This window comes from Mauremys reevesii, linkage group 17, assembly GCF_016161935.1.
Source record: "Mauremys reevesii isolate NIE-2019 linkage group 17, ASM1616193v1, whole genome shotgun sequence".
NCBI lineage: Eukaryota > Metazoa > Chordata > Testudines > Geoemydidae > Mauremys > Mauremys reevesii.
This window is the reverse complement of record NC_052639.1, coordinates 15,881,939-15,899,981: the sequence shown is the minus strand read 5'-3', so window position 1 is coordinate 15,899,981 and position 18,043 is coordinate 15,881,939. Positions and strand designations below refer to the sequence as shown.

General features: G+C 52.9%; 1 protein-coding gene and 1 non-coding gene across 4 annotated transcripts in view; one reads left to right on the top strand and one right to left on the bottom strand.

Moving 5' to 3' along the window:
* Positions 1-18,043, bottom strand: part of LOC120384921 (maestro heat-like repeat family member 5) — a 924,418-nt gene that overhangs the window by 88,521 nt on the left and 817,854 nt on the right. The window lies entirely within an intron of this gene.
* Positions 10,862-10,933, top strand: TRNAQ-CUG. Its single transcript has one exon. It is a non-coding gene; the product is annotated as a tRNA-Gln (tRNA).

The following is an 18,043-nucleotide window of genomic DNA, read 5'->3' as shown; positions in this document are numbered from 1 at the left end:
TTCTATTCCGCCTCACAATGCTGCCAAGCACTAGCAGCTTTGGTCAGTTTCACTGCTGTTATTCAGAACCCCAGGGGTGACAGTAAAACTGAGAAAAATGGTGCCTCTTTCAGGAAAAGTAAGTTCAAGCAGAGATCAGGCACTGGAGCTATTCATGAAGCTCAATCCCCTTCCCTCCTCCCATGGAGTAGGAGGAGGGAGGATTTCTCCCTTTAGGTCTTGAAAAACAAGAGTGAAAACAGGGTGCTGGGCTATGGGGAGATCTGTGTGTGTGTCAGGGCACTCTTTCATCAGTTATTTCTGTAAAAGCACTATAGGAAGGAAAAAATCTGTGTATAAACTAGAATATTTCTGTTTCTCACTGTTACATGTGCTCATGTTTCACAGCACTGTGCATTTGTAAATTGTAAAACAATTTCACAGCATACAATAAAACACCTGTAAAAACACCATGCCTCTGGCTAACTGCACTTGTCTTTCTCTGAAATGATAGTTGCAGATCTAGTCCATCTTCAGTCTCTCTGTCATCATGTTGTGTATTTACTTGTTCTGTTGACATTGTGTTTGTCTAATTTATGTTTTTTGTTGCTTATCTGTGTGTTTATTTTATCTGTTTCTTTTCTGTTGTAGTACTTATGGTATGTGTTTTGATAGCCCTGTTCTGTTTGTATTGTCTGTTATCTGTGTTGATCCAGTTCAGAATTAAATCTGTTTTATTATTTGTCTTGTCTATTGTCAGTGTTTTTCAGTAGATTCTTCTGTTGCCTGATGCATATTTTTGTGTATCTTTGTTTGTGTCTGCATCATTGCTTGTTTATCTATCCTGTTTTTTTTTATAGTGTTTTTGTTTTTTTAGTAGATAGTGTACTCTGTTGTCTTATATAGTTTCTTTTATCTTCCTTTTTCTCAGTTTTATTTGTTCATTTTCAGAGTTTTTGTTCTGTTTGTATTCATTTATAGATCTTGATTATCCATATAAGGGAGGAGACAGCCCATAATACTGCATTGCTGAATGCTGACTTTCTTGAATCCAAACACCAATTATTCTGTGCAGAAACAAAGAAACAGACAGTGTAACAGTGCTCAATCATTGAGAGAAACAGAAATGTAATTCATGCTCCTACAATCCATAACATGAAAAACTTTCATATGAAAAATTGCCAGACAAAAATAATACATCACTAGCACACTCTCCAAAAAAAACACAACAACCTATACTGCCGCGCCCTGCCATGCTTCATCCTATTCCTAGATACACTGTCTTGAATAGCCGCCCAGGGATTAATGCTATCTGTCGGAACCACCAAAACAAGCAACATGAATCTTCCTGAGCTGAAAAGCAGCCAGCCCAGAATCACAAATATAGCATTGCGGGCTCAGGGCAGCTGGCGCCTCACCTTCAGACCCATCAAACACAAACATAGCACACAAATTTGCACGCCCACCCACATAGCAGCAACATTTTACACACACAACATAGACATAAAACACTATTCACACTAACATAATGCCAACACTTCAGCCATAACATCCCAGCATGCAACACAGACAACACTAGATCCAGCACTGATTCACATACAGGGATTATGGAGACTACGCCAGAGGACACTGTGCAGACACAGGGCAAGGCAACATCTCCAGGACATTTACACACACCAATGGTGGAGACACACAGGACACTGATGCAACCAACAGCTGTGCAGGATGCAAAAAGCACTACAATCAGCACTGTATGCACCAGACGAAGCAAACCTGCAGAAACACAGAACACTGTGTATGCAAACAGCAGACATGCAGACGGCAGAGGACAGCTATGTCACCAGACCCAACTAGCAGGACACAGGATGTCTTCAGCAACTAAGCAGCTGGAGACAGCACAACACTGATGCAGGAAGACATGGACGAAGCAGGGACGGATGCAGACAGACGGGAAAACAGGGCTGATGCAGGAACGGAGCAGGGACGGATGCAGCTGACGGGCAGAGGCAGTTGATGCAGCCTGAGCAGGGGCAGGGACCAGGACAGGTGGGACGGAGGACAGGGCTGGGGGATGCAGGACGGACAGCAGGGGGCAGGGACATGGAGACGGCTGGAGGACAGGGCTGGGGGTGCTCCAGGGACACAGTAGGACGGATGCGGCAGGACAGCTGATCAGCGGGACCAGGGGAACAGGGGCAGGGACGGATAGCAGCGGACAGAGACAGGGCTGATGCAGCGGGACGAAGCAGGGATGGATGGAGCACGGGACAGAGGACAGCTGGAGGTGGACGGACAGGGGACAGGGGCAGGACATGCATGACAGAGGACAGGCTGCTGCAGGGACGGGACGGAGGACGCAGGGAGATGGAGACAGACGGCAGAGGACAGGGCTGGGGGATGCAGGGTGGGACAGACAGGGGCAGCCAGACGGAGCAGAGGCAGGGCTGTGCAGCGGACGAGGGGACGAGGGGCAGGACGGATGGAGACGTGGACACAGAGGACAGCTGTGGGGACGGGACGGAGGGGACGGACAGGGACGGATGGAGAGGGACGGACAACAGTTCAGGTGGCAGGGGACGGCAATGTGGAGCAGGGACGGACGGAGGACAGGGCTGATGCAGGACGGACGGAGCAGCTGCAGGGGGATGCAGGACGGATGGAGACGGACGGCAGGACAGCTGGGATGCAGGTGGCAGAGGACGGGCAGCGATGCGACAGGGACGGGACGGGCAGCTGATGCAGGACGGGACGGAGGGGTGGAGGGGGCAGGATGGATGCAGATGGGACGGGACGGAGGACAGGGCTGGGGGATGCAGGGAGGGGACGGAGGGGCAGGGACGGATGAGACGTGTCAGAGGACAGGGCTGGGGATGCAGACACGGAGGGGACGGAGGGGCAGACTGGAGACAGCGGGACGGAGGACAGGGCTGGGGGATGCAGGACGGACCGAGACGGCAGGGACGGATGGAGACGGACGGGACGGAGGACAGGGCTGGGGGATGGGGACGGACGGAGGGGACGAAGGGGGCAGGGACGGATGGAGACGGACGGGACAGAGGACAGGGCTGGGATGGTGGGAGGACGGAGGGGGCAGGGACGGATGAGACGGACGGGACAGAGGACAGGGCTGGGGGATGCAGGGACGGGACGGAGGGGACGAAGGGGGCAGGGACGGATGGAGACAGGACGGGACGAGGACAGGGCTGGGGGATGCAGGGACGGACGGAGGGGACGAAGGGGCAGGGACGGATGGAGACGGACGGGACAGGAGGACAGGGCTGGGGGATGCAGGGACGGAAGGGGGGGACGGATGGAGACGGACGACAGAGGACAGGGCTGGGGGATGGGGACGGGACGGAGGGGACGAAGGGGGCAGGGACGGATGGAGACGGGACGGACGGAGGACAGGGCTGGGGGATGGGACGGACGACGGAGGGGCGGAGGGGCAGGGACGGATGGAGACGGACGGGACGGAGGACAGGGCTGGGGATGGGGACGGACGGGGACGGGGGGCAGGGACGGATGGAGACAGGACGGGACGGAGGACAGGGCTGGGGGATGCAGGACGGGACGGAGGGGACGAAGGACGGGGGGCAGGGACGGATGGAGACGGGACAGAGGACAGGGCTGGGGGGATGCAGGGACGGGACCGAGGGGACGAAGGGGGCAGGGACGGATGGAGACAGGGGACGGGACAGAGGACAAGGATGGAGAGACGCAGGGAAGGGCGTGAAGGATGGATGGAGCGGAGGGTGACCAGATCGCAAGCGTGAACTATCAGGCCACGTTGGTGGAGCTGGGGGGGAGACAGACAGACACAGGTGCGCAGCCCCGTTGGGAGCCAGAGGCACACTGGTCCGCCTGGCCGTGTGCTACCAGCGTGCCCTTTCCTATGTGCCCTAAGGCATTCCTATGTTATTCCATAACATTCCTATGTGCCATAACATTCTTATGTGCTGAATAGGAGCACATAACATTCCTGTGTTCCCTCCCAACACCAGGAGGTGTGTGTGTGCCCTTTCCTATTCTTATGTGCTGATCAGTACTGTGGTAGCAGAACTGAAACTGAAAAGGTAGCAGGCAGGACTATGCACAAAGAGAAAAGGGATGTAGACCTGCCCTTTGTACTCCTGCAGGACCTGTGGTCACAGGCCCTTCCTAATTTGATTTGGGGGAACCAAGGAATATAAAAAGTAATCTCTTGTAAATTGAACCAATGTTGTCTGACTGCTAGAGTTGGAATCTTGATACTAATTTTTCCTAATGATTGTAAGTTATTTACAGTCACCTGGCTGGCCTTTGAGGACTGACAAATCACAGCCAGAAGCTCTTTGATTTTTGGGAAGGCCCCAGATCATTTTGCAGCTGGAGTGGGCAGCACCACTCAGGCTACCGTTGATACACTAGGACTATCACAAGTTCTTCTGCTGAGCATCCAGCATGACGTTTGACCACAAAAAGGGGCAGACAAATAGAAGAGGCAATATAGTATGTAGTGGGCTCAGGATGAGAACAAAGGACTAATCCTAGCGTTGACACTGGCTCCCACTGTGGCCCTGGTCAAATCACATAGGCCAAAATTTCCATACTTGAGTGCCTATAGTTATGTACCTAAATCATTGACTTTAATAGGGTATTAGAGCAGTGGAAGCTACTCCAGCCATTGATCTTTTCCCATTTTGCATACTGAGGAGGGACAGTGCTTCCTTGTGTCCCCCCTTGCAGGATTCCCAGCACCCACGTGTTACTCATGTGGGTATTGAACATAAAATTTTCCCCATGCAAAAATACATTTTGTTTTCAAACAATCCAAGGACTTAGTTGACACGGAGAATTTTTTAGAAAAAGGGCAAAATAGCTTGACATTTCAAAAGAAATCACTGTTTAATTTTCTTTATAGTTCAAACATTATTTTAAAGGAGTTGAACTCAGATGTTCCTGAGGTTTAACAATGACTTGTATACATAGCTCCCAGAATGGAACCTGTAACAAAAATAAATTAATAATAGTGTCTTTTAAATCACTGTATTTTTTAAAGACACATTACAGGAGAATCCAGCCAGGCTGATTTATTGTATTTTCCCCAGCTGATGAAGGAATTAGAGACAATAACAGAGCTTTGACAAACCAGCTAAAGCCACCAAACCAACTGGAGGGTTAAATTCATCAACCAGCAGTAAATATGAAATATAGGGGTGGGATCAGGTGATGCCCTGGGGGGAGGCCCAGAGAACTCCTCTCTTCCTAACTGGCTTGTGAAGAGGAAGCGTGCTGGGATTTTTATCCAAATGCTCCTCCTGGAGTCCTGTTTGAGATTCAGGTTCTTTAACATTATAGCTGTTCCGTTTGCATAGTGTAATGCTTGAACGCTTACATGTGAAGAGAAAGTAGAGAGTAAGTAGGAAAGTTCTTCCAATTCTTAAAATCTAGATGATATTAAATTAAATCTGTGCTTAATTAATCAGATGCATAAAGAGTATTTAAGACAACAGTCAAAGCCCCTCTCACCCACCCTCATGGCATCACCAGCTGTCAACTTTCTCTCTGGATGTGTGTTTTTATGGATAAACTAGAACTGACCTGACTGTCCATTGAATTCAACAATAATGTTGTTCCTAAACAACCATCACGATGCTTCAGGTCAATAATTCGTTTGGGAAAACATCTGGTTACGTTACTGGGCTTCCAACATTCAGCTGAGAAAATTATTCAGATATATATTCTGATAATTTTGAACATGAAATCAAAGTCATCGTAAGCAGAACATTGAGAGAGAGGATCAAAGCCTTAGGGCTCTTGGAAAATAAATATCACATCAGTCAACATTTTTCCATAAATGCTTTCGGGCAGCGGGAAGATCACATTATCCTAAGATAACATTCTCCAGCAGAGAGATGATCTCTACAATTAGAGCAATATGTAAACTACTTTAGGATGTCTTGAGATATAAATCCTGCAAACTTGATTCATTATTGATACTTTGGCCTAAGATGCGAAATTTTTGATATCATGGGATGAAATCCTGGCCCCACTGCCACACCCCTCCCTTTGCTGTCACTAATGTCCTGCCCTCTGGCCAGGCACTTTGGAGGTTTGAGCTTAGCCTCCCAGGGATCACCCCACTGGCAAGGAGTCGCCTGTTCGTCGGTGGAAGCAAGCCGGGCCAGACAGGAAACACTCAGACGCTGCTGCTCCTGTAATGCTACACCTAGTGCCTTTTCGTGAAATTAGTCGACTTTATGGCCAGAAGAGACCATTAGAGCATCTTAATCTGACCCCTGGCATATCACAGGCCCTCCTGTATGCAGGCCTGCCTGAGAGTGGGGGGGCAAATGGGGCAATTTGCCTCCAGGCCCAGGCAGGTTCCTCACCAGGAGTTTTCGGGCCCTCAGAGCAGGGTCCTCACTCTGCCCGGGGCCCTGGAAAACTCCTCATGGGACCCGGCCCCTAGAGCTTCTTCGCCCCGGTCTTTGCCTGCCAGGGGTCCTTCCTCCTGGGACAGAAGGACACCCCTCACCACCGAATTACCATTTTAAGCAGAACCTCGCCGCCGGAGTAAGCAGCCGGGTCTTCGGCGTGGGGTCCTTTCCCGCTCCGGGACCCGCCACTGAAGTGCCCTCAAAGCGTCTGCAGTGTGGTGGGGCTGCACTGGGGCGGTCCGCCGCTGTAATTCGCGCTAATTGGCGGTGGGGGCCCCGCTGTGGGTCTTTGGGGCACTTTGGCAGCGGGTCCCGGAACGGAAGGACTCTCGCCTAACTCTACACGCCGTGCAGCGGGGCCCCGCCACCAAGCGACCTGGACCCCAGAATCCTCTGGGCGTCTCGATTTAACAGGGGTTTGTTTCAACTTATTGCCCCGATTAAAAATTCCGGTGGCTAATAAAGGCAGCCACTGTTGTTAGTACTTGTACTCTGTGTTTGGTGCCACCTCCTTTCCCTTTGGCCTGTAGGAAGACTGACCAAGGGCAAAGCTGAAACATCTTCTCAGACACCAGGGAGTGTTTATGTCCATTCCTGCGAGCTACACCGGGTTTGATGTTGCTGCTTTCAACTCTGGGCCTCTGCCGGGATAAGGAACGAAATTCAGGCTGTCACTGAACTGAAGGAGGAAGACTCAGTTTTGACAGGGAGAGGGACGCCTCTCTGGGCAAGGTGTTTGGCTGGCTGGCAGTCCTGATCCCCAGATCTCGCCCGTGGGGCTCCAGCAGGCAGCTTGGGGATCCGGATCTCTCCCTTGGCCTTCACCTGCTGCCTCCAGGCGCTCCTCCCCAGGGGCCCCAGCAGTGCAGCGGAGCTGAGCAGCATCTGCCTGCTCGCTCCAGTGGGCGAGTCGGCCCTCCCCATGGTGGGCAGGTGGGGCTGGGCCTCCATGCGCTGCCCCCCCCCCGAGCCCCAGCAGCCCATGGGACCCGGCGGGGGTGGTGCCCGGGGCGTGGCAGAACGTTGAGGCCCCAGCCCACCCCACCTGAGACCCAGGTAAGCGCCCTGACTCTCCCAGAGCCTGCACCGCCACCCTCCCACATACCTCCCTCCTCCCCAAACTCCCTCCAGAGCCTGCAGCCCGGTCCACACACACCTGCCCCAACTCCTCCCACAGCCTGCACCCTCCTCCCTCCACACACCCTCCTGCCCACCCTAATCTCCCCTCCCAGAGCCTGCACCCCACCCCTCCTCCTGTTCCCCTACTCCCTGCCCCAGCCTAGAGAGCCTGCACCCAACACCCAAAACTCCCAGAGCCGCATAAGGAATTTTTGTGCCCGAGGCAAGGGCCAGCCCAGGCTCTTGGCTGCGGGTCCTTGATCCCTGTCGGAGGGAAGCGACCTTAGTTACTGGAACTGCCACCGCCGCTTCATTCATCCTTCTCGGTAATTCAGCAGTGGGTCCCTGAGTCCTCTCGGTAGAGAAGGACCGCACTGACGCAACTGTCGCCGAGAAGTGGCAGCTGAAGCGCCTCTGATCAGGTGTGGTAGAGCTGCGCCCTCCACTTTCTGCATCCGGTGCGCCTCACTCGCCTCGCCCATGTTACGGTGCTGCAAACTCCATCCTGAGAGCCTGCACCCCAGAACCCCACCCCACCCAACCCCTTCCAGAGACCAGCCTCTCACCCCTTCTGCACCCAAACTCCCCCAGAGGCTGCACTTCTCCTGCACCCCAATCTCAGCCCCAGCCCAGGGCCTGCACCCTAGACCTCCTTCTCTCACCCAAACTCCCTCCCAGAGCCTTAGGTCGGTGGGGGGTGGAGTTTTGGGGGCTGGCTCCTGGGGCGGTATGGAGTGGGACATTATTGGCCCACTGGGAGGATTGGAGGACTGGCCCTGGCCCTAAGGTAAAAATTGAGGTTGAGACCCTGCTTTTAAGGGGGATTGGAGCAATGCTGAGAGACTGACGGCAGGGAGCTGGGGGGAGCTGTGTGCTCCATGAGAGTTGTTGTGCTCTGGGGTGACACAGAGCGGGGTGGGAGTTTGTAAGCTGTGGTGTTTGTATAGAGATAAAAGTTTACTAACCTCCAGGTTAAAAACTGTTCCCTGCTCTGCTATACAGGATGTTCTCTGTTGAGAGTATAGCTCAGTGGGTGAATAAGCTTCTGTAGGGTAATGGGTTCCTTAGTTCCACTCCAAATGAGTCCTTTAAAGAAACTTTTTCAAATGAAAATCGATTTCCACACCCATCTCCAGTATGTTCAGGAGTTCGCAGTTGAGGGGGCTTGAAATGAATTTAAACACTATTTTCCTATGCAAATGAATAAAGACTCTAGCAGAGCTGCCCAGCAGCTGAATTCAGTTCCAAGTCCTCAGCGTTCTAAGAGGGACACTGGTAGCTGAGGCATGGGACACCTCTGGGATGATGACAGGAGAAAAAAATGCTGGATTCAATGAAAGCTGAGACTCATAGGAGGAGAAGGTGAATGGCAACACCACACATAGTCATAACACTCAGACACGGGCTTCACTGTCACTACTCCCTGTGTTTTCCATCATTTATATCCAGGGGTGAAAGTAACTTACAGGACTTCCATCACCGGTACTGCCGAGTCCTGAGGGGCGTGGCCTCATCCAGAAGGGGGCGTGGCCTCATCTGGGGGGCGTGGCTCAAGATTTAAGACGAGCGCCCTGGAGTACCAGCTGTGGCTGGCTGGGAGACCAAGGGCCTTTAAAATGAACCAGGGCCTCCCAGCTGCAGAGGTAGCCCTTTAAATTCTGGGCCCTAGCCCAGCCACCAGAGCCGCGCTGGATTCAAAGGGCTCTGGGCTGACCGCAGCCGAGCTCGCAGCAGCCCAGAGCCCTTTAAATCTGGCCCCAGCCCGGCCAGCCGGAGCCGCGGGTGGGGGTTTAAAGGGCTCTGGGCTGCCAGCTGTGGCGGGGAGCCGAGCCCTTTCAATCCCCACAGCAAAGTCAGCAGTCCGGCACGGCGTATTGGCTCTGCCGCTATGCCGCACTCAGCTTGTACCAGCTTACTTTCACCTCTGTTTCTATCCAAGGAACACACCCTCCCCTCCCCACGCACTGTCACACACAACCTTCTCCCCTTGAGCCCCATCCAACCCTCCCCACACACGCCACGGACACAGCCTCGGTGACTCACCCCGATGGGGGCTTGTCTCTGCATCTCCCCAACAGGGGAGCACGGAGCCGAAAGGGCCACAGGAGACCAGTGAGCTAGGCAGGGATAGAAGACTTCCCCTCCCTTTCCTTCCTCCTGAGTCCCGTTAATCTCACTCCATCAGATGCTCCAGCACCAGGTGGGCTCAAAGCACCAACCTTCCCTGAGCAACGGAAGGGGAACCAGCTCTTTCACATGGAAGGAGGCTCTCTGCTGCTGCCATTCTCAGCCTTTCATATGGATTTGTATTAGCTAATGCAACCCCCACTCTAATCCAGCCATGAAACATGAGACAAGCTCCTGAAAGCAGGCCCAGTGGTGCAATGGGTTAGTGCCCAGGACTTACAGAGCAGTGCTGAGTGGAGTGATGCTGAGGTTGTGAGTTCAAACCTCACCTGCAGCCCTAGTTTCCTTTAAGCAAATGGCTTCTGCCAATCAGTTCTGCAGAAAATACACCCTGCTCAGAAGACACTGAGGTCCCCTTGCTTTACAGAGAGCAGGGCAGATTCCACAGATCTACCAGGCTCTGCCTCCACCAGCTGCCTGTGTCAGGAGGGGTCAGGCAGAGCCCAGAGCACTGCCCCTGACTCCTCTCAGTCTTTTGCCCCCAAACCACCTGTGTGCTCACTCCACTTCGCTGTGAGACTCAAACCCTGCCTGGCTTGCTGCATGCTGGTGTGGTTTTCATCTGTCACGTTGATGTGCATGTGGGTCCTGTGTGATTTTGGTGATGTCTTGCATAGTTCTGTGTGCATGGATGTGTGTATGATTTTTGTATTAATATTGTTTTTTGCTTTGTATTCTTTTGATATGTGGGTTTTGTGTTTCCTGTTGTGGGCTTTGCTGTATTTTGGTGTGGATTTGTTCTTTCTATATTTTGTGAGGTTTTCTCTTTTGTGTATATGGCTCTGTGTGCTGTGGGTTTGGTTTTTGTTATGTCTGTGTGGGCCTGCAGTGTGTGATTTTCATTCTCTGTAAAGTGGTTTGTCTCTCTGTTTGTATCTTCATGTGTAAATTCACTGAACTTTTCAAAATCTGCACAGCTTTGCCAATTTTCACCAGGAATTTTTCTCCATTAACAAATTCTCACTTGTTCCCTACCTGTTGGTGACCATTGCCCAGGGGCCTGTCAGTCTCAGGGTCCTGATTTCATTGGCCCTTCCCTTCTATTGGGACTGGGAACTAGCCAACCAAACCCCACTAAGTTTTAGTAAAGGGCCAACAGTCCCTTACACAAGCCAGCCCTGTGAGAGTCTCCACGTCCCAAGAGACCAATACAAGCTGGTCCCATGGTGTAAAGGGCAGCACTCAGGACTCTGAATCCTGCAATCTGAGTTCAAATCTCAGTGGGACCTTGTGTTAGCTGGTGGTAAAGATCTGGTGCTCAAAGTGCTTTCCTGTCTCCAGCTATACAAAAGTGGGTCATTTCCCTCCTGCTGGTTAACTCCTTTCCCCACCAGAGCCAGGTCTTTGGTGGGGGTTTAGAAGTGGCTCTAGTGGTTGGGATTCTCACTGCTTCACCTGATGCCCACAAGTCTGGTGCTTGTAGCCACCAGACTTGCTCACATGGCACTTGAAGAAAGCAGTGCCAGGGCCAGGCTTGATAGGCAGGAGGGAGGCAGAGTCCCAGGCTGGAGCCCAGCACACCTCTCCTCCTCTGGGCACCTGGAGCAGAGGCGGCTGGTGCTGACAGCTCCGAGGGAAGGCTTATAAGCCACAGAGCGACTGAGGGCGGGGCTAGACGAGGACAGGACCATGCCTATGTGTGGCCAGCAGACAGGCAGCAAGACTCCCGGCCAGCCTGCTCCCTGCCATGCCAAACCCCCACTGAAGGCCACCCGCAGACCACCATGCGGGGTGGCTGCTGATGCTCTGTGTCCAACATCAGTAGACGGTAGGAAAGCAGGGCCAGCCCCCCTGGTGGGGCCTCTACTGTTCCCATACCCATGCTCACTTTGCAGTGGGGCAGGAGATGTTATCCCAAGAGGCTTTTCTCCAGCTGGTGAGAAGCAGAGAAACATCCAGGCTCCCAAGGCGCTATGTAGCAACCCTCAAGCACAGGGACAGAGGGAAACTGCTCCACACGCTAGCCCGGCAGCCGCCCATTTCCTTTGGGAATTCAGGAATAGCAAAGGCTAGACTGAAGCACCTGGGGCTCATGCCCCAGCCTTTGTGACATCCAACCCCAACTCTTCCCGGGCTCTAGCTGAAGTTAGAGCATTGGCCTGAGCGGCCAAGAAGAGGTTCCAGATTTGAAAGGAGCAGGACTTTCAGCATGAAGGTAAAACTGCATCAACGCAACCACAAAGGGACTTGACCCTCAAGTTTTTGATTCAAAGTCAGGCACCTTATCCGTTAAGCCATGCGGGCGCCTACTTCATGCACTTCTTTGGAAAAGGTGGACACTGTGGGTACGCTCACACTACGGACTATTCCGAATTTGCATAAACCGGTTTTGTAAAACAGATTTTATAAAATCGAGCATGCGCCACACTAAACACATTAAATCGGTGGTGTGCGTCCATGGTCCGAGGCTAGCGCCGATTTCTGAGCGTTGCACTGTGGGTAGCTATCCCGTAGCTATCCCATAGTTCCCACAGCCTCCCGCCCTTTGGCATTTCCGGGTTGAGATCCCAGTGCCTGATGGGGCAAAAAAATCATTTTCGGGTGGTTCTGGGTACAGCCTCACCCTCCCTCCTCCCTGACAGTGGCAGACAACCGCTTCGCGCCTTTTTGCTTGGTGAACCGTGCAGACGCCATAGCACAGCAAGCATGGACCCTGCTCAGCTCCATACCGCAATCGTGATGTTTTAACACCTCGCGCACTCGGCAGCATATGCTGAACCAGGACCTTCAACCGAGGCGCAGTAAGAGGCGGATACGGCAGCGCGCGATGACAGTGATGAGGACGTGGACACAGAATTATCTCAAACCGCGGGCCCCGGCGCTTGGAGATCCTGATGGTAATGGGGCAGATTCTATCCATTGAACGCCGATTTTGGGTCTGGAAACAAGCACTGACTGGTGGGACCGCATTGTGTTGCAGGTGTGGACGATTCCCAGTGGCTGCGAAACTTTCACATGCATAAGGGCACTTTCATGGAACTTTGTGACTTGCTTGCCCCTGCCCTGAAACGCCATAATACCAAGATGAGAGCAGCCCTCACAGTAGAGAAGCGAGTGGCGATAGCCCTGTGGAAGCTTGCAACGCCAGACAGCTACCGGTCAGTCGGGAATCAATTTGGAGTTGGAAAATCTACTGTGGGGCTGCTGTGATGCAAGTAGCCAAAGCAATCACTAAGCTGCTGCTACGAAAGGTTGTGACTTGGGAAACGTGCAGGCCATAGTGGATGGCTTTGCTGCAATGGGATTCTAACTGTGGGGGCGATAGATGGAACCCATATCCCTATCTTGGCACCGCAGCACCAGGGCACCCAGTACGTGAAACCGGAAGGGGTATTTTCAATGGTGCTGCAAGCACTGGTGGATCACAAGGACGTTTCACAAACATCCACGCGGATGGCCAGGAGGGTTCATGACGCCGCAGATTCAGAAGCACTACTCTGTTTAAACGGCTGCAGCAAGGGACTTACTTCCCAGACCAGAAAATAACAGTTGGGGATGTTGAAATGCCTGTCGTTATCCTGGGGACCCAGCCTACCCTTGATGCCATGGCTCATGAAGCCATACACAGGCAGCCTGACAGTGGTCAGGATCTGTTCAATTACAGGCTGAGCAAGTGCAGAATGGTGGTGGAATGCATTTGGCCGCTTAAAGGCTCGCTGGCGCACATTACTGACTCCGCTCAGACCTCAGCCAAACCAATGTCCCCTATGTTATTGCTGCTTGCTGTATTCTCCACAATCTCTGTGAGAGTAAGGGGGAGACCTTTATGGCGGGGTGGGAGGCTGAGGCAAATCACCTGGCCGCTGATTACGCTGCAGCCAGACACCAGGGAGATTAGAAGAGCACACCAGGAAGTGGTGCGCATCAGAGAAGCTTTGAAAACGAGCTTCATCAATGGCCAGGGTACAGTGTGACTGCTGTGTTTGTTGATGAACACCCAACCCCTTGATTGACTCAGTCCCTGTAAGCAACTCCTCCCTTCGAGTACAGCCATTTATGCAAATAAAGTCACTCTCATTTAAAAAGCATTAATTCTTTATTTTTTCATTATAAAAAGAGGGAGAGAAGTAAGGGTGTGCTTTGGGAGGAGGAAAGGAGGGATGGAGAAGGCCATTAAAAAAAAATTCAGAGTAACGGCATCCTTCTGGGTGGGCTGTCCACGGGGGTGGAGTGGGCGGGTGCACGGAGCCTCCCACGCTGCTCTGCACGTCTGGGTGAGGAGGCTAAGGAACATGGTGAGGGGAGGGTGGTTATACAGGGCTGCAGCGGCAATCTGTGATCCACCTGCCGCTCCTGAAGCTCCACAAGACGCCGGAGCATGTCAGTTTGATCACGCAGCAGCCCCAGAGTTGCATCCCGCCACCGCTGATCTTCCTGCCGCCACCGCTGATTTTCCTGCCGGTCTTCCTGCCGCCACCTCTCATCTCGGTTGTCCCTCCTGTCCTCACGTTCACTGGCCTCTTTCCTGTAATTTGAAACCACGTCCTTCCACTCATTCAGATGAGCTCTTTCATTGCGTGTAACTTCCATAATATCCGAGAACATCTCATCTCAAGGCTTCTTTTTCTCCGCCTTATCTGTGCTAGCCTTTGGGATGGAGGAGGGACGCTTGAAAACTTGCAGCTGCATGAGGGAGATAAATATTTAGAAAGATACATTTTACAGAACAATGGTTATACTGTTTCACAGTGAACATCACTATTCACCTAGCACATGTGATTTCCCTACAAGGTCGCATTTTTCATCTTAAGAGTAACCGCTTGCAGCTCTGGGTTTACAGATCTCACAGACACATCAGGTCCAGGCATCAGAATTCAGCTTGCATGCGGCCATGGTAAGCCACTGTCTCAGTGATTTACCCTCCCCAACGCATGGCTAATACCACGCTAGCTCCCTGCTAATCAACAACCTTCCTCCCACCCACCGGTGACCAAACAGAAAAGATCATCGCATTTCACTCCTCCTCCCCGCTTCGCCACGTGCAGGAAAGTGTTTTTAAGCTGCTGCATTCCACGAAAGCAGAAAAATGGCCACCCCTTACTTAAATTCCTGATTTTTAACCAGGTTATCCTGAACGATATCACTTTGCTGAGGATAACAGAACAAGATAAAGAGCGGATGCTTCTTGAATGCCAGCAGTCCCTGGGACCATACGCTGTATGCTTTGCCACGCAATGATACCTGATTACTTGCTACATGCATGGCATGGTAAAGTGTCCTACCATGGTGGGCGGAACAAGGATGCCTGCCCAGAAACCTTCTGCAAAGGCTTCTGGAGTACCTACAGGAGCGCTTCATCGAGATGTCCCTGAGGATTTCCTCTCAATCCCCGGACATGTTAACAAACTTTTCTAAGTAACTATACTGTCTGCGAATGCATCCCAAGTCCTCTGGGCAACCAATCATTAAAAAGGCTTGCTTAAAAACACTGTTTGCTATTTGCAAAGGTACACTCACCAGAGCTCCTTCCAGGGCGTCATTCTCTGGAATAGTTGATTGTGAGGGCTGGGAGCAGGTAATTCCGTCAGGGTGATAAAAGCTCCTGGCTGCTGGGGTTCACGGAGTGCTGTGTGCTCTCTGCGAGGTCTTCCTCTTCTTCTTCCTCTTCATCTTCCCATCTGCATAATCCTCAGACATGGCAGAGATTACAACCCCACCTCGGAATCCACGGTCAGGGGTGGGGTACTTGTGGCGCAGCCCCTAAAATTGCATGCAGCTCATCATAGAAGGCATGTTTTTCGACCTGCCCCGACCTTCCGCTTGCTTCTTTGGTTTTCTGGTAGGCTTGTCTGAGCTCCTTAACTTTCACTCTGCACTGCACGGAGTCCCTGCTGTGGCCTTTAGCCGTCATAGCCTTAGAAATTCTTTCAAATACTTTTTCATTTCGTCTTTGGAACGCAGTTCTGTTAGCACTGAATCATCTCCCATATAGCGATCAGATCCAGTACCTCCCGAGCGGTCCATGCTGGGGCTCTTTTTCGATTCTCAGAGACTGCATTGTTAACTGTGCTGATGAGCTGTGCGTGGTCACCTGTGATGATGAGCTCTCCACGCTGTCAAGCAGGAAATGAATTTCAAAAGTTCGCGGGCTTTTCCTGTCTACCTGGCCAGTGCATCCGAGTTGAGAATGCTGTCCAGAGCGGTCAGTGGTGCACTGTGGGATAGCTCCCGAGGCCAATACCGTCGATTGCGCCACACTAAACCTATACAGATAAGTTAATAACGATATTAGCGCTACACATCTCGTCGGGCAGGAGTACAGAAACCGATTTAAAGAGCCATTAAAATCGATATAAGGTGCCTCCTAGTGTGGACGGTTGTGGCGTTAAATCAGTTTTACGCTCAAAACTGATTTAAACGCCTAGTGTAGACCAGGCCTGTGTTTCTTGGGTCACCTATTGAGGGGCGAGACTCTCTGGCACAAGAAGTCGAGTTCCCAGTGAGATGTGAGACTTAATTATACGGGGCCAGGTGCAGGGCTTTGACAGGGAGGCTCAGGCATGGGGATTGGGGTGCAGCGGACGGACCGCTGTCTAGCTGTGGAGATTTAGTCGCACTGAGGCACAGGAGGGAGGAGGAGGAGGAATCCTGCTGACAGGCAGTGGCTGTGCAGAAAGAGGAGGAGTTCTGGGACTTTCTTTGCCTCTCTTTGCCTGCCTGCTCACTCCTGTGGTGAACGGTGAAGATGCTCTTAACAAGCCCAGGTCGCCCAGTTGGTAGAGCATCAGGCTTTAATCTGAGGGGCCAGGTCTGCCCCTGTCTGCGTGCTCAGCTTTTAAGTTGCCTTGTGTTCCAGGAGCCAAATTCTGTTCACAGCCACATGCGGATTCCCAGAAGCTGTGGCCATTTCCTGAAAGGCCTTTCCTTAGCGATCAGGAGAGAGGTCACATCCACAGGAGCAGGTGTAGAAAGCACAGTCTCTGGCTGCCAGGAAGCGGTGTGCCAACATAGTGTTCTCTACAATGGCGCTTAGATCGATAATTTACGTGGCTCAGCACCTCTGCCCAGGCAGCTCCCAGCCTGACACACACACACAGCCCCTGCATCCTCCTCAGCCCAGAGGTGAGCCCCAGCTGAGTGGGGAATCAGAACCCTGAAATTACCCTGGGACCAGCATGATCTGCCTCCGCCCTGCCCTGCTCTGCATGTATTCGGAGTGAGTCGGTTTCCTGTCCTGCCATGTGTCTCTTCTCCTCCCCAGTTCCTTCCAAACCACCCCATTTCCCTGCACCCCGGGCTGGGCCTCTGCCAACCCCCTTCTCCCCTCCTGCCCCAATATCTCCCTGCCCCTACAGGTCTATAGGGCTGGATCCTCCCTCCCCTTCTCCCTCAGTTCCTGCCTCTGGGGTCTATGGAGATGGGTCTCTCCCCGCCATCCCCTCTCCTGCCCCCATATCCCGCTGCCCCTATGGGTCTATGGGGCTGGCCCTCTCCTCATCCCCTTCCCAATATCTCCCTGCCCCAGGCTGTGACGTGCTATGACGTGTGCTGGGGCTGTGCCGTGTGCTGGGGCCAGGGCCGCTCCAGGGTTTTGCCACCAAGCCGGCAGGGAAAAAAAAATCTGTGATCACAATCGGCGGCAGCTCCACTGCACCACTTTCTTCAGCAGCACCAGTGGCAGGTCCTTCCTCCAAGAGGGACCGAGACCCGCTGCCGAATTGCTGCCAAAGACTCGACATGCCGCCTCTTCCCTGGCTGCCCCAAGCACCTGCTTGCTGAGCTGGTGCCTGGAGCCGGCCCTGGCTGGGCTGTGACGTGCTGGGACCTGCTCACTCCCGAGGGCAACTCACTCACTTGAAACCAGCAGGACAGAAGGTGTCATGTGTCCATGGGCGGGGTTATGCAGATGAGCAGTGTCTGGCGGCAGTAGGAGAGCAGCAGATGAACCGAAGGAGCCCGCGGAGAAAATTTCCTGCGTGTGGACAGAATTCCACCAGTTTTCTCTGTGTTGGGGTGGGGGCAGATTTCTTGATATCACAGCCCCTGGGAGGGGGTTTGAATCATAAGTCCAAAGTGGGAGAACAACTCCCCACTTGTGCTCAGTCTCCACTAGGGGCTGGGCTGGGATCACTAGGGAGGAAGCACAGGGAAAACAGTTTCCCTATGGAACCCAGGAGTCCTGGATCCCAGTTCACTCCACCCCCAGAGCCAGGATAGAACCCAGGGGTCCTGGGTGCCCAGCCCCCTCCCTGCTCTGACCACTCAACCCCACTGCCTCCCAGGTGGCAGGGTCACTGGTCTGTGTCTCAGCTCAGCTAAGGGCCTTGACTGATTTTCCCAAAGTGCTTCCTTCTGAATCCATCCGACGAAGTGGGGATTCACCCACGAAAGCTCATGCC